This window comes from Rhagoletis pomonella, unplaced genomic scaffold, assembly GCF_013731165.1.
Source record: "Rhagoletis pomonella isolate Grant_MI unplaced genomic scaffold, Rhpom_1.0 Rhpom_scaffold_11408, whole genome shotgun sequence".
Classification (NCBI taxonomy): domain Eukaryota; kingdom Metazoa; phylum Arthropoda; class Insecta; order Diptera; family Tephritidae; genus Rhagoletis; species Rhagoletis pomonella.
In genome coordinates, this window is record NW_023469938.1 from 1 (window position 1) to 5134 (window position 5134).

General features: G+C 32.8%; 2 non-coding genes across 2 annotated transcripts; both read left to right on the plus strand.

Moving 5' to 3' along the window:
• Nucleotides 1-837: 837 nt before the first annotated feature.
• Nucleotides 838-1003, plus strand: LOC118756668. Its single transcript, XR_004995138.1, has one exon. It is a non-coding gene; the product is annotated as a U1 spliceosomal RNA (small nuclear RNA).
• A 3183-nt stretch (nt 1004-4186) lies between these two features.
• On the plus strand, nt 4187-4352 carry LOC118756669. The gene has a single exon (XR_004995139.1). It is a non-coding gene; the product is annotated as a U1 spliceosomal RNA (small nuclear RNA).
• The last annotated feature ends 782 nt before the right edge of the window (nt 4353-5134 follow it).

The window sequence follows — 5134 nt, forward strand, 5'->3', positions numbered from 1 at the left end:
AACTCTACACAAATAACTCAGATATTTTATGGGTATTTTTTCACCCATTGGTCCGTTGTCATAGCTTATTTAAAGTGAGGAAATTATAAAAAATCCCACAGATAAGCTGACTACAAAATTTATTATTTTTATCAACTGATTATTTTTTACTGCAGAGTACAGATGAGCCTATATACATGCAAGTATTTAGGAAAATGATTACATATGGAAGAAAAAATTTATTCAGCACAATTTTGTTGGTGCACTGAATACAAAAGACTCAAGCAAGAAACTTTTGCTAATGTAAATGAAGCAATGTAAACTTTGTTTACTTGTTTTAACATTCTAGCTAAGCATCTGCATACTAGCACATTCCTAGTGTACTTCATATACATATTATTCAAATTGATTTGGGAAAATATTTTTTAAACATTTGCCTTGGCGATTGGAATGCAAAACACAGCTAAAACCATTTGTTTCAATAAAAGAAACGCAGCTCGTTCATCGCCCACTCTTTGTCTTAAAAATTTCCCTTAAAAACCGTAAGAGAAATATTAGTTTATTCATTCGAATTGTAAAACAAAAACTGTAATTTGCCTAGAAAATAGGTTAAAAAACTGTAAGGGTGTCTAAAAAACTCTAATTTACAGTTGATTCTGTGTATATGTACACACATGCCTGTCCAACATGCATTCGTTATGCATCAATGCATAACCTACCGAAAAAGCAACGCCATACGCTTGAATATCCTTTTCGTTCATAACAGGATTCGCGGTGATCATTTTCTCATTTTCTTATAATTCTCAGCCACTTTGTATATTGGTGCAGTTAAGTAGTCTGGCTTGAGCGGCGAAAAGCATACTTACCTGGCGTAGAGGTAAACCGTGATCAGGAAGGCGGTTCCTCCGGAGCGAGACTTGATCATTGCACATTCGATTGGGTTGACCTCTGCGATTATTCCTAATGTGAATAACTCGTGCGTGTAATTTTTGATAGCCGGGAATGGCGTTCGCGCCGTCCCGACATTATGAATAAATTGACAAACTGAATTATTATCAACTCGTAATTAATTAGCGGATCTGATTAGAATTGGCGATCTACCTTTGGTGTCCTTCTTAAGGTAAGTTGAGTTGCTTTTTTTGGAATTGAGACTAAATAGACATACGCCGCAGGGTTGAAAAATGGAAATTTGAGATTGTACCTAATATCATAAAATAAATGTACCTAAATGAGACAGATTGTACCTAAAAAAGTTACATCATTCATTTGTAGTTTTTTTTTTTATAAATGTTTTTTAAAACATGTATACAAAAGATGGATGCTTTTTTTTAACTAAGCCTATATCTATGGACTACATATAATCTAATGGGAATCGGAGAAGCGTTGTTTTTGTCTAATTTTGGCTACTGAAAAATATTGGCGACAAAGACAAAAAACACACTTGCGAAGTATACTTCTTTATCCAGCTTTTTATAAAACAACAGGAAAAGTCTGCTTATTTATCCGATTCCTTTCGATAGGTGCAGCAAGTCTAGAGAAATTAATCAAATTGCAGGAAGTAACTTCGAAAGCATTTTAAATATATTTCCAGAAATCAAAAAGCGAATATGGGTCAAATAGCAATAGTTCTCATCTAAAGAAAATATGAAATTTGAAGACATCCTAGCCACTGAACTGTGTGTGTGAATAAAGGCTGGTTTTCATTATGTCATATTTTGACAACAAAATTTGTCGCCATATTTTGACACAACTTTCTTTCCTTTATCCCTACCTTTATCGATGATATTATGGGCCAAAAACTTACAAATAGCCGCTTTAGCAGCGGATGTACACGCCTGAAAGCCTATTCTGATCTAAATCAATCAAAAGATTATCTTTTAGTCCCATTTGACCCATTTGTTTTCACTCATTTGACCGCAAATGCCATTGAATTTGACTTAGTGAAAATAACCGTTAAAATTAATAGAAAAAAATACGAATTTGAGGATAGCTGAGTAAAGTGTTAATTTTTGTAGTGGCTGCTCTAAATGCAATGTAAAATGTTTAAGATAATACATAATATGACTTTTTTAAATTCTTCCTTTTGACCACTTTTCTTTAAAATTGTTTAATCTTCAAAATGAACGGTTAAGGAAAAAGAAAAAAAACTAAAAATGCATCTGATCAAAAGATGATTGTACCTAAAATCTAGTGGCTGTACCTAATGTACCTTTAAGTCATTAAACGTCGGAAAAAGGTACAATTGTACCTACTTTTTCATCCCTGATACGCCGAGAATTTTGACAGCTAATGGTTTATTATTTGTAATTTTAAATTAATTGTAATTAATGAAAACAATATTATAAATAAATTCAACAATAAAACATAGGAATTGTTTTTAATATACGCCTCTGGCCACCTTGAGCTCACGAAAATGTCTATATGTACTGTTAAAAAAAATTAAAAAAAAATCATTTAACATCGTGATCCCCAAAATGTATTCAACAAAGTGTGATTGATTTTGACATTGCTCTCATAAGAAACAGACTATAATGTCAAACTGAAATGAATTCTTAACCCATTTGAAATTTTTTTTTTCAAATTTGAATTTGTTTAAAAAAAAGTTACAAATTTTTCAAGCAACAAATTTTCTTAATAAACGTGAAATTGTTAAGAGATAAACCGCCGAGGAGAGCAAGTAAGTACATTTAAAATTGGGTAATAAGTAAATACGTTCGACTTTTCTTAAATATTTAATGTAAGGAAACCAAGATGAAACGGAGCAAACCGTTTGAACGGTGCGCTGTATGCAATAAAAGTCAGGACACGAAAATAGTGCGATGTTTTAAACCACCTAGTTGCGAATTAAGACGGCAGCGATGGGAAGAATGCTGTGGTGTTGTACTACGTGATTCATCTCGCGTTTGTGAAAACCACTTCAAGGAAAGTGATTTCCTTAGTTGTCCGTCCGAATCAGGCACTTTCAAACGAGCTCGTTTATACCCAGGCGCAGTCCCAATGCCATACAAAATAACTGAAACAAGTGAGGATTTAGAACGCGATTAGGATACATTATTTGTTGATGTCCAAACTCAAACAGGCGACTCTTTAGAATGCACGTTGAGAAGAGAAATATTTCTTCTTACCGACATAATTAAAGCCATGCAAGCAAGTATGGAAGAGCTTAGTTTAAAACTGCTCGAAGCCAAGTCTTTAATGGAAAACTATTTCGCATGAAAAAAAATTAATTTCGAAATTGTTAGAGTTAAGCTCACATATAAAATTGGAAACAAATGTAAAATCCTACTTTTATAAGTGTCGAATAATGTTTAGGATAAAAAATTTTAATATAAAAATAAACGCACAAAAGCATACAACTTGGGCAATTAAAAACAAGAAAATCGCTAAAACTATTTTATAAACAATTTGTTTTATTTTATTGACAAAATATATATATTAAAGGAAATGTAAGTAAAACAAAACTATAATCGAAATAAAAGCCTAGGGCATCAGTGCTGACAAGATACATGCAAAACTAAGGGTTAATTCGTTTGTTTATACTTTTTGACATAATAGTACCTTAAAAGAGAGCCGCACTGAATTGTCAATCACACCTTGTTTAATACACCTTGGTGATCCCCTAGATAATATGTGGATACTTTTTCAAATAGGCCAAAATTTTATATTTTCTATAAAGTTTTTTTCGTTCAAACCTCGATTTTCATTAAAGATAGTAGAAAGCATTACGTTTTCTAAATGTATTAAAAATCGCTACTTAAGCATGAAATTAAAGCATTTTATTTTTTGTGAACGAAGCAATGAACATATGAAGAGATCTCACCAAAATAGGTATAAGCGCAATTGATTTAATTAGCTAAAAAGGGTGCTTTAAGAAAGATCTTAATATATATATATAAAGTAAATATATACTCTTTCTGTAGTAATCTCTTTCATATCACATATTTTCATTTGTTAATTTAAAAAGAAAGCAGATCTCAATATAGATTAATTCAGAATACCAATTGATGCATACAGAGCGTATCTTTACGAAAAGTTTGCTCATATTTCTCTCTCGATCTTTGCCATTTGATTTCCACCACTTCGCGGTAGCTCAAAGTCAATGTCCTTTTTCGTTAAGCACCAAATATGCTATTATCCTTTGGCAAGGAATTCTCAACCATTTTATTTGCCATTTCACTTAAGTGCTCCGACTTGAGCAGCATAAAGCATACTTACCTGGCGTAGAGGTAAACCGTGATCATGAAGGCGGTTCCTCCGGAGCGAGACCTGATCATTGCACATTCGATTGGGTTGACCTCTGCGATTATTCCTAATGCGAATAACTCGTGCGTGTAATTTTTGATAGCCGGGAATGGCGTTCGCGCCGTCCCGACATTTTGAATACATATTATTTATATTTTTAAGCAAAGAAGTCTGTCTCTAAAAAAATCTTTACGAATTCGCGTATTCTGTTGGTTAGCCAGTTAGTAAGATAATACGCGTTATCTACAGCCTAGAATTTGGTCTCTAAAGAATCCGTTTGTGTTCTGCTGATGAATTCTTGAAGAATCCCCAAGATCCGTAAAAAATTTGTAAATCGTCAGAATGCAGGGCTGAAGGGAAGTGTTCAAATTGAAAGGAATTCTGATCCTTTCGAGATGTAGTCTCGCAATTACTATTTTATTTAAGACACCAACCCATGAGGGCAATACCCTTTTGCGCGCTTACCTCTAGATAGGATGGCAATGAAATTATATATAAACATTTTCTGAAAAAATGTAATATTATTTCAAACAAGCCACATGGAAACGAGCTTAATGACTATTTTTTGTTAAGAAGTATCTTTTAGGTCCAACTTTTCATTAAAACTGTTGCGTTGCGAATATTCAAGTGCCTTGAAAAGTTTCCACAAGAACTCCAAAAAAAAACTAAGTACTTAAAATTTTTTACGTGGAAATATAGTTTTTCATATTTTATAGAATGCATAACTTTGATATTAAAATGTTTGTCATTCAACGGCTAGTGGAAATCCGGTATAGTACTTTTAAAGTATAACAAAATTCACCTAGCATCTGATATTTTAAACCTGCTCCTCCTTTTCTCGACCAAAATATTATTGTAATACTTAATCTGTGCACGCACACACACGTACAAGTCGTAGAGTAGAGAAAATTTA